This window comes from Hibiscus syriacus, unplaced genomic scaffold, assembly GCF_006381635.1.
Source record: "Hibiscus syriacus cultivar Baekdansim isolate YM2019G1 unplaced genomic scaffold, ASM638163v2 tig00110903_pilon, whole genome shotgun sequence".
In the NCBI taxonomy this organism is placed as follows: domain Eukaryota; kingdom Viridiplantae; phylum Streptophyta; class Magnoliopsida; order Malvales; family Malvaceae; genus Hibiscus; species Hibiscus syriacus.
Window position 1 is genome coordinate 257,784 of NW_024062906.1, and position 12,705 is coordinate 270,488.

At 32.8% G+C, this 12,705-nt stretch overlaps 1 pseudogene; it reads right to left on the reverse strand.

Moving 5' to 3' along the window:
- Positions 1-951: 951 nt before the first annotated feature.
- Positions 952-3,864, reverse strand: LOC120146190 (annotated as a pseudogene).
- Between the last annotated feature and the right edge of the window lie 8,841 nt (positions 3,865-12,705).

Consider the following 12,705-nt stretch of genomic DNA (forward strand, 5'->3'; position numbering starts at 1 on the left):
TAGTACATATTAAGAATTAATTCATGCATTAAGCCTTAACAATTGTTAATATACGACTATCTACTTTGGCAAGAAGAAGAAAACTTGTGTTGGCGCTATCCAGGGTATTAAGGAAATAAATACTATATGTATCCCATACAACTACTTTTTCAACCTATTAAATGTCTTTTTCTTTTCAAAAAGAAAAAGAAAAATCGTAGTTTGTGGTTGTTATAATCCCATTGATTTTTTTTATGTGCAAGAGATGGGTTGAATTTAGAGTTATGGTTTCATTTTGTTTGTTTTCGTATCTAAATAAGAAATATTTGTGTTTATAAAATATTTTGATTTAATTCACAATTTAAACTTATTTAGATTAGAACTTATCGAGTGGTCTCAATGATGAAAAAAAACATTGATTTTCCCAGAGGTCATGAGTTTGAAAACCAACATCTGTGAGTGTGTGTTGTCAATTAAATTGGTTTAAGTCACAATTGTTTAGATTTAATTCATAATTTGAATTCAATATCAAGTTTGACTTGAATTGGTAAATCTCTTCATTTGTGTTTATAAATTATTTGAATTCTTTTTAGAAAAAAAATTATATTAAAATTTCATTTGCAGAATCTCTTGATGGTACACTTGTAAACCTCTTCATTGCAGTTATCTAATTTTTCTTTGATTATTGAAATAGAATTTATATGTTTTCTTTTTAATCTAGAACTATGTTCACCAAATATTGTGATTAAAAAAGGATTTATTTGCCACATTCAAGTTTTACATCCACAAAAAAGTTTTAGATATGTGGATGTTTGGATTGTTTTTTCTTGATTCTAACCTTGGTGTAATTTGATGTTTAGTAATAAAAGGTTGGTCACTCTTTTCCTCCTTTCAATGTCCGTTGGGTTACTTATGTAGCTCGACAGTTATGAAGAGGCTTTTAACGAGACCCTTATTCTTATTAAAAAAACATCCACATAAAAGTGCTCCATTTTTCAGATTATACTATAAGTAGCCTTCTTTTTTTTACACTGAACACATAAACACGGTGAAAGAAGATAAATGTTCCGGCAGGTCCGAAACTCAAACGGCCGATTGACCCGAAACAGAGACAAGAATGTTCAACAGTATAATAAAACACATAAGAAATAAAATTTTAACCAATGAACCAAAAACATCACCCCCTCGGACTATTTAAGATTTGAAATCCCCCATAGGATGAAACAAACCATAATCATTGGCGTCTAATTAAGCTTCGAATCCACTTTGCCGGTTCAGGTATCATCAACTTGCGAATGAAAGACGAAGCTCGGGAATGTCGTGGTGATGTCCCTGTTTCAAGGATACAACAAAAGAATCATCAACGGTGAGAGCCAACTAGGTTTCGTGATAGGGAGCATGTTTGGGACTTACTTGAGGTATTGCAGGGTCATGTTTTTCAGAAGGGACGGATGTCGTAGAACAAGGCTTCTCCACTCTTCCTTGTCGATCTTCCCATCATGCTTGTATCAGCCTCCTCAAAGGTCTGTTGCAAAGCTCGAAAACTTAGCAAGCATAAACTAGAACCAAGGATAATGAAAGTTACTAGGCATATGTCTTCGATTGAATCAGATTCAAGTGACTGGTCACCTTGTCGATTATACATTCTATAACATCGTCTGAAAGGTTCATGCCTGATTCAGCAAGTGTAGCCACTACCATTTGCTTCACCTGTATGTAGAAATATATGATCGATGGGAAGAAGGATCAAAGAAATATAGAGAATAAAATATTGAAATTGGAAAACATATTACATACTTCCTGCCTCTCAATGAAGCCTTGTTGCTTGAGATCATATAGTTGAAAAGAGACTGCAAAGGGCATAAAAGAAATATGAGAAGGCAAGTACTCTGCAGATGAACAACTGAAAACCGAATAATTCTTAAGTTTTAAGGGATTATGATAAATGATGACCAAAGATATGCAAATAAAGATCTTGATTCAGACAACTTAAATATGGTTACATACACTCAATCTTATCATCAATTGGTGCATTTGGATGGAAGACAGAGAGAGCATGAGCAAACTCTTCAAAACCTAAAATTCCAGTATGCTTTGTATCAAATAAATCGAATACCTGCAGTGAAATATGAAATACATTGACAACAGCTCAGGCGAGATAATAATAACTGCAAATATCGGTATGATAAGACTTACGAGCATTCTTTATAGAGGATGGAAATATCATACTTAATTCATGATATTACGTAGTTAATGTAGGATATTACTTACATATTATAGGACCTTTATACTTGTATATATACCCATAATGTTGATGAATAAAATACAAGAAAGTATTCTCTTCCTACTATCTCGACAGAAACAATATTAATTAACATTAGATAAAATACCCTATCTGCAAACAAGCTCTCCTTTTTGTTTGTTTTGAACAAGGCCAATTGAAACTCCTCCTGCCAAATGGTAAAATAAAATAAATTCACATATGAAAAAGCATATGGAGTGATCATCAAAGCCCAAAACTCGAGAAATACCACAAAAATAATTAAAAAGCAAAGTAAAAAATAGAAAAAAGACCTTGTTAATCAGCCCGTCATATCACAGCACTACTTATCTTCTTGAAGAGCTCGTAAAGAGCTTCTATTTCACTTACACTAACTGCATCGAGGTGTACAATTAGGAAAAGTCTGAATAAGACATTAATTCATTCAAAAACTTAACAATATTATTAAAATAAAAGAAAAAAGGACGATAACATACACACAGTCTCTCTTGCGAGAAGTTCCGGATCATCTAGACCTCTAGATTGTTTGTACAAATCAATATCACAGCATTTCAGTGCAGAAGCAAATAAATGCTTCAATCCATCTGTGCACTGCGACATGATATTCTCTGCACATCAAAACACCCCATACCTACGTGACAGAGGACCGAGGTTGGAAAAATCCCATTCACATCAGTCTTTGTTAAAAACATAATCTGTCTCAAGACAAATAAATAACATGACATACCTTTTAACCATTTCCTGAACCTGCTGACTTGAGCTCAAAATGTAAGACTCCGAATTCTTAAAAAAAGTCCTCAAAATCAAATCATTATCTGTTTTACCAATGAAACCACAATCCCATTAGTGTCTGCTTGATGCTATTCTCCTAGCAACCTCAAATGCAATGATATTTTCCCTCATTTTGTGCATGGAGGTATATTCATGAATAAGAAATAACTCATATGTATTCATTTTTCATACATTGAGTAATACGCAAACAAGCAGGCAATGCACAACAGATGAACGATGAAATGCCAACAGATTAATAAAATAAAGAACTGCGATCCCATGAAACAAAAAAATTGTCAAATTTATCCACTTTACAAAGATTGCAGGTTGTCGACAACATACCAGGCTTTGTCATCCCACTAATATCAAGAACCTTTAATTATAACAGACACTGAAGCTATAAAAGCATGTGTAGACAGAAATTCCGATGAAGGAAATAGTTCAAAAACAAATCTCCATCAAAACAAAACACATTAAAAAGCTAAATTCAAACCCAAAAATCATACCTTTTGTAACAAATTAAACCTGATCAGATCCAACCTAATCAGTCCCACAAAATATTATAAAAAAATTAAAATAGCAAACACAACGTGAATAGATCTATCGAAGATTGGAAAGTTTGATTGAAGATGTTTAATTTAACCTCACATAGATTAAAAAAAATCATGATAGTTTCTTCATAATTTTTTTCTCGGGAAACAAACAGAGAAACACAATTGAAGGAGAAAATTGTTAATAATACCTTCGAAGAGTGGTTTGGGGTAGTATGAAAATTTTACGAAACCGGCTGTGAGCTAGTTGGGGATGAAAGGGCGGAAATGTTTCATGAGCTGGAGATTTCAATCATTCATGAAAAATTATAATAACTTTTTTAATTGAATTAAAATATAAAATGGTAAATAATACTATAAAGTAAATAAAAATATATGAATTAGTGACGGTTCATGACACGTGATGCTGGCGCTACTTTGGTTTTTATAGTTCAATAATTTGGTTTTTATAGTGCATTATAAGGTATTAACCAATCCACGGGGATGTCTCAGGAATATACGGTTAATATACGGCGTTACCAGATACATTAAAAGATATTTAATAAATTTAGTTTAGCGCTATCGGAAATATTAAGTAATAATAAATATAACAGGAAAATATGACAAAACCGGTCACGAAAAGACAAAATCGGTAAAGTGCTACCGGATATATTGAAAGTGTCGATACTTTAATATAAGTACCGACACATTATGAATTTAAAAGAGAAGCAGTTTTAGCGCCTATAAAGTGTCGATACTTTATAAATATATATCGATCCACAACTATATAACAGGTAAAAATATGACAAAACCGATCTCTAAAGGACAAACCCGGTATAGAGCGACTGAATATATTGAAAGTGTTGATACTTTAATATAAGTATCGACACTTTGTGAATTTAAAAGAGAAGCAGTTTAGCGCTATAAAGTGTCGATACTTTATAAAAATATATCGATCCATAACGATATAACAGGTTAAAAATATGAGAAAACGGGTAAAGCGCTACCGGATATATTGAAAGTGACGATACTTTAATAAGTACGCGAAATAAATTATCGATACTTTCAAAAAAATAGGTAATTATACTATCGAAAGTATCAACACGTGACATAAAAGTATCGATATTTTTGTAGTTGTATCGATTAAATATAAATAATATATCCGGTGAAAATATAAAGGGCATAATTAAATATCCTCTGAAAAATAGATAGAACGAACGAGTTTTTGAAATCGAAGCGTAATTGTTGTTGCATTTTAGAAGGCGTTTCTAAAGCGAAGTTTATTTGTTTGTTGCTGCAGTCGAATCGAAAAGTACGTTGTAGAAACCCTAGTTTTTTATTATTACAGTAATCGGAAATAGGGTTTTTGTGTGTTGTTTGGGGTTTTAGAGTAAAGAAGCATTTGAGACCAATTATAGGTAGAAAGTGATATTCTAGGTAAAATATAAATATCGATACTTTATTAAATATTATAGGTAGAAAATGATATTATAAGTTGTATAAATGTGCCGATACTTAGAGTATTGAGTGTTCTTATTCGTTGAAGGAAATAAGGATTAAGATTTTTAGGTTTAGTTGGGGATTTCGAATTGAAGCCAAGAAGGATTTGTGACCAATTATATAATATTATAGGTAGAAAATAATATGGATACCTGTATATAATATTATAGGTAGAAATGATATTTTAGGTTGTATAAATGTGCCGACACATTTTGTAGTGGCCATTCAAATTCTTTTGAAGAAAACCATTTTACCACAAGAGTAATTATCTATATTTGTATATTAAATAAAGTGTATCTAACAAGTATTTGATTTGATTTGCGTAAACTGATATATGAAGGAAAAATGGAGTCAATGGGTGGAAATATTGTGGTGGCGCAGATGACTTTGAAATTGAGGCCGAGACTTGAAAGCAACCAAAGGGTGGATATAGTACTTCTAGTAAGTATCAATGTCTTTTTGTTATTATTGTTGAAATGGTAATGGATTAAAGTATTTAAGAATTTTAAATTGATGACAAATTTAAATGTTGACAGTATGACTGAATGCAAAAGGATGAATGAAGGTGCGAACACATCGGTTCGGTATGTAAATTGAAATTGACATTGAGTATTATTAGCGTTAATGTATTGATTAAAAAACGTTTATGCTTAATATTAGGTGAGAAATGATGTGTTGGAGAAATTGAATTCGATGAGTGATGTTGAGAAGGAACCTTACATCGCACAATCAAAGATGGATAATGAAGAATACAAGAATGAAGGAAAACACATGAAAAGAAGGTATTCATTAAACTTGTAAATACGTGATACAAAATATATAAGAACTATAACATTATATATTGTTAAAAAATGTGCTAAATATGGTGATTTTTCATTTCCTATCGGGATCCCATGTGCTACAGCCGTCTTGGGGGTATGAAATGAAGATAAAAGTGTTGTAGAAGTCTCTAAGAGTAAGAACTGGAAAGCCACTTGCCTCCAAATATAGTTTGAAGCAGAAGGTGACATATGCTGAACTTGAAGAGGAAATCAAAAGTGGATCTTACGGGGGTGAACTGAAGGCCCGAGTTCTATTGTACCTGTCGGATTTCTTTGTCCAACGGGTGATACGTCAACGAACAAGGACTATATGAAGCTCATTTGCGATGAAGGCTTGAAGGGTGAATTCAATTGGGCTGATATGTCCTTTCGAGATTGATTGAGTTAATAATCACCTTTAAAAAGGGAAAACCAGAGATACCTCAAAGGGTGCATAGCAATTTATAGGTAAATGAATTGAAGAACGTTTTTGTTTTTATATAAAATGATAGTATAATTATTATATTAAAATTATAAATTTTATTATAAATGCAGGTTGCACTGTTTAATTTTTGGTCGGGCTGTGAGGCAATGCTGGCTTATGAAAGAACTGGAATGTCACGCATTCATGCATGGTGGAAGGAAGAGGTGGTTACAGTGATGGCGAAGTTAAGTTGGATAGACGAGGAAGCAAGAAAGGGTAATAAAGGTAATTAAATAATATTAAGAATATAATCAATGTCTTAATATTGTAATTTAATTTTGAAGGTTATTGGCAAGGAGGTAGTGGAGGCAGGGGGAGGAAGAAGAAGAGGTTGTATTGGGGATGACAATGAGGGGGATGACGGTGAGGGAAAACAGAGTAAATTCGACATTTTGATGTCAGAATTGGCTGATATAAAAAAAATCTAATTTGATATCATGCAAAACAACAAGAGTCGAAGAGAAACTTAAGAGAGTCGAAGAAGACACTTGAGAGGCTAAGGGGAAAATGGAAGGAAAAATAGATGGAGTGGTGAAAGAAGTTGGGGGTGTTGAGGGGTGAAGTGGTTGAAAGAAGTTGGGTGTTGAGGGGTGAAGTGGTGAAAAGAAGTTGAGTGTTGAGGGGTGAAAAATTTGGAGTGGCGAAGGAGGTTGTGGAATTGAGGAGTGAACTACGGGGGTGTAGAGAAAAAATACGATGAACTGAAAAAATATGAAGAAGAAAAGAGGGAGGAAAGAAAAGAGATGGAAATGAGGAGGATGATGTCGATGTGATCTATACACCAGAGAGTGTTATATATGCCAGATTTGGATTCGGAATGTCCTGCACCCCAGAAGAAGAAGCAGAAGGTAGTTGAATAAAAGAAAACTTAATTTGATCTTTATCATATTGTTGTGACAAAAATTGTATGAAAAATTGTAGGTTGAAAAAGCAGATATTCCAAGCTGAATTGATGCATCGAAGCTGCAATTTGTGATTATTTATGGAATAGTGATGGTTAGAATCGGGGTAAGTGAAATATTGCTTTGTGAGGATATTTAAATATTTCATGAGAAGATATTAATCCTAATGATTCATACAGATATTCTGTAATCTCAATGGGAAATCAATTCGCTAATGTATCCGATGTTGCAACGTTGAAGCCTACGGAATGGGTTGGCGGTTGTGTAATTAATTTTGTTAGGTGTATTAAATTATGCTCTCTTAAAAAGTATGCTATGATTCGAAAAAGTCACTCCGGAGATTGGCTACCTTCCATACCACTTAGCGGTGAGTTAAATTAATAAATGTTGAAAGTAGTGTATAGACGGTACACGTAATTGCAGCAACATGTGTTGGATGCCAACAACAAAGTAAGTGTTGAGAGTATTGCTACATTTTGGGGTCCCATATTGGGTAACTATGTGAAATTCACCGACTGTGAGAAGATAAGACACCATAAGAATTGTAAATATGTTTTCGGATATAGAATGTTAAATTTTGTCAAATTGGGTATGAAATTTGTTGCAGATCATGATCACAATAAACTACCTTAATTCACATTGGTATCTGTTGGTGTTGGATATGATAGATATTGTTGCAACAATATATGATAGTTTGTTTACATCTGAAGCAGCTAAAAAGAGAGTGAATGATGCTAAGAGATTGGTATGTATAAAAGGACATTATGTAAATTATAATGCATAATTTGTTTGGATTATAACTTCATATTTTTTAATGCAGATGAAAATATTAGATAGGTATAATAAGAAACACAATTGGGTAGAAGAATGTGGATCTCTAGGAAAGTTCTCCTTGAAAAATTTCAAATTTGAGGAGCATAAGAAGAATGAGCAATTGAATGGGTATGAGATGTTATCATAAATAGAAAGCTTAATTTATGCAGGTTTCATAATTGACATGTGTGGTTTTCAAATTTTATTACAGATATGATTACGACATGTATGTGATGATGTGGATGGAATCGATCGGTTCTACAGGGGCAACTGGTGATTTTGTAAGTGGAATTAAAAATCCGTTTGCGTTTAAATTGTTAATAGTCATAGATTGAATGATGTGGTTTACAATACTTAACGTACTGACAATTTGAATATAGGTTATTGGAGAGTGAGATCGATCACGAATATTAAACGATCTTGTAAGCCATAATCAAAATCAACGAAGACAGGAGATAACAAAAGATGCCATGAGACACAAGAATAACAAAAGGAAGCGATGATCTAAATGTAGGGTTAATTTTGTATAAGATTTATAATTTTTTATGTGGATGTAATTATGTATGAGATAAGAAAAGTTAGCAGTAGGTTGTTGTACATGTTTCTTATACACAGTAAGAGTCATGTTGATACTTACGATATATGGAGATCGTTGTCTGCATTATTCCAAATGTCATCATAATTGTCATCATGTGCGGGACTGAATGACCATTCCATATTGAGTGTATGTACAATAACTACAAAGTTCAATAACTTTAAAGTAAAAGGTAAATTTACAATGTAGTTGGTAAAAATAGACTTTTTTAATGAAAAATTAATAAACACAAAGATTTGTTTCCAACATTTTGTCCAGTATGGTTCCCAAACGTTAAGTTTCCAAAAAAATAGGTAAGAATATGTGTCGATACATTTATAAAAAGCGTCGATCCCAAAAACATCGAAACCCATAATTATAATGTAATAGGTAATTTTATAATATAACTGGTATAAATATACCAGTTTTATGTGAGAATAGGTCTACATAATGTATCAACACTTTTTCATAATGTGTCGATACTTTTTGTCCAGAATTAATGTCCAAAATGATGAACGCATAAAGTGTCGATACATTTATTGAAAGTGTCGATCCCAGAAACATCGAAACCCATAAATATAATGTAATAGGTAAATTTACAATGTAACCAGTATAACTAAACCGGTTTTATGAGAGAATAGATGTACATAATGTATCGACACTTCTAGAATTTGTGTCGATACTGTTTGTCCAAAAGGAATGCCCAAAAAGGGTGCACGCAAAAAGTGTCGATACATTTATAAACAAGTATCGATCCCAAAAACATCGAAACCCATAATTATAATTTAATAGGTAATTTTTCAATGTAATCGGTATATATATAACGGTTTTATGAGAGAATATGTCTACAATATGTATCGACACTTGTGTAATTTGTGTCGATACTTTTGGTCCAGAAGGAATGCCCAAAAAGGGTGCACCATTAAGTGTCGATACATTTATAAAAACTGTCGATCCCAAAAACAACGAAACTCATAATTATAATGTAATAGGTAATTTTTTAATATAACCGGTATAAATATACTGGTTTTATGTGAGAATAGGTCTACATAATGTATCGACACTTTTTTATTTTGTGTCGATACCTTTTGTCCAGAATGAATGCCCAAAATGATGAACGCATACAGTGTCGATACATTTATTGAAAGTGTCGATACCAGAAACATCGAAACCCATAAATATAATGTAATACATAAATTTACAATGTAACCGATATAACTATATCGGTTTTATAAGAGAATAGGTCTACAACATGTATCAACACTTGTGGAATTTGTGTCGATACTTTTTATCCAGAAGGAATGCCAAAAAGGGTTGTACGCATAAAGTGTCGATACATTTTTAAAAAGTGTCGATCTCAAAAACATCGAAACCGATAATTATAATGCAATAGGTAAATTTTCAATGTGACCGGTATAAATATACCGGTTTTATGAGAAAATAGGTCATTATAAAGTATCGACAATTGTTAAATTTGTGTCGATACCATTTTAAATATCGCGTGTTTTCCCCCTTCATTATTTATAGATTATAATCAATACAAACTCTAAATCAACAAACCCTAAACCTAAAGGCAGAAGAGAACTCTTCATCTCCGACGAATACTAGTGTTATCATAACAGTGACGATCAGATATTCAGGTAAATTTATCGATATTTTATGGGTTTGATTGATTTCCACATTGGAGTTTTTTTTCCTGAATGTGTTTGTGTTCCAATGTAATAGCATCCACACCCAAAATGGCTCCAAAACGTCAGCGTTAGAAGCGCGGTCTTTCTCAAAGCTCTTCTCAACCCAGGTCTTCTCAACCACAACCTCATTCTCAAACAATCGATTCTTCTGAAAAAATTAGGTCATTTGAAACTCTGAACTTTAGATCCGATACGGAGAAAGAAAGATACATCCGAGTTTTAAAGTAAGGAAGATTCGTCCCGAACGTGTCATTGAACTGGGTTTCTTGTTTGATGATAAATATGCATTTAGTTTTAAACATATTTATATCTTGGGGTTGGCTTGAATTCCTTGGTGTAGAACCAAAATATTACCCCAACCTAGTTAGAGTCTTCTACAACAATGCTTCCTTACAGCACGAGCCTAATAAGACTAATATAATAGGAATTAATACCCATGTCATGGGGAAGGATATATATATATATCTCCGGAAACTATTACGGAGGGTCTAGGTGTCGAGAATAAAGGGGATTCAAATGAAGATAATTTAGATACTACAATACAACGGGTTGCTAGAAATAGCCCAATTCACTTAAATGTAGAGTCGAGAGAGTTTCACAAAATGCTCACTTGGTATATCTGGCCTACTGGGGGAAAACATTCAACACTTCGAGACATCGATTATTGGTGGATAGCAAAGTATAAATACAAAAGGACTCCAAACATTGCTAAACTGATATTTAATACAATTGTATATATGGTCAAAAAGGGAGCAACAATTTCAACTTCACTACCATATGGATGTGTCATCACCCATCTTTTGAATAAGAAAGAATTTTATTTTTCGTATGATGCCTCTGTTCGATTAACCTGCAAGATTGACATGTTATTTATTAAAAAATGGGGATATGATTTTGTTGAAAAAGTCAGTTGGAAACGTGTCAAGGAGGTCGAATTAGATCAAGAGAGGGAGGAAATGGATCTCGTTGGCCATGAATACGACCAACCAATTGGTGACGCAATGATGGAAGAAGCTCTAGAAGCTCCAGTTGGAGAGGATGTCATAATTAAGACGGTGATGGAATACATGGTCAATTTTCGAGAGCATATTGATTCCCTTGTGAGTGGAATGCGAGCCGATATTTCATCATTGCACGATGAAGTCTCCATGTTACATGACGAATTACGTCAACGAAATCAAACGAGTTAGGCAATTAATTATTTATGTTTCTAAACATTTATACGTTATGAAATGTCTTTTATTTTCTTTTAACAGATGTGGACAACCAAGAGGTCAATAAAGATGAAGATGACGATGAACATGATGAAGATGATGATGATGATGATGATGATGATTATGATGATGATCTAAACAAGTATATCGTGTCTGCATCGCCGCCTGGAAGAAAACTTATAATTTTTGATGTCAATGGTGTCCTTGCCTATATCCCAAGACAACCAAAAGGTTTTAATTTTATTCTTTTGTATCCATTATTTTAACATATAAGCGTAGAACTTTAATCTCATTTTCTTCATGTTGTAGATGTTGTCCTCAGAAGAGGATTATATGAATTTATGCATTTTTGTGCAGACAATTTTTTATTGCCATTTGGTCTTCCAAGATGAGGTTAGAACTGTTGAGCAATTGAATTACTGCCAAAATGGTTAATATACAATTAAATGTTAACATTCAAACTTGATTACAATCTCGGGCATAACATCGACCCTGTACTTGAGAAACTACCTTTGTTGTCTGACCATTTTCTATTCACTTGGGTAAGATGAATCTCATTACAGTTTGTTTACTTTTATTTGTCTATGATTCTTACATATTTATGTTCGACTGTTTGTGAACAAGATCAAGAAAATTGTAAAACATACGATAATTTTACCTGCTGTAAAGACCTCAATGATGTTTGGAATGCGTTTCCTTATTTTAACGACCTAAATACACTGTTGGTCGATGATTCACCGGAAAAAATGATTTATAATCCGGTAAGTTACATTTATGCAATATGTTTTTCCAGTTAAAAAGTGTTCATACATTGATTGATTAACAATTTGTGTGTTTATATAGAAATAAAATTACATATGTCCACATTCCTTTGACGATGTTTCCCATTCAGGCGACAATGCTTTAGGTATGACACAAATTTATTCCTGCTTATGCGAATTTAGTAGTAAAATTGCACCTCATTAGTTTGATAATTGAAATTATTTATATATGTCCTCAGAAAAAGGCGGTATCATACGAGAGTATTTGGAAAATTTGTTGAAGACGCCTAATGTTCCGGACTTCGTTAGAAATAACCCTTTTTCATCGGATTAATTTCGTTATGGGTACATTATTTAAACATTATTTGAACATTGTTATGTATAAATTTCTTGTTTATATATGTT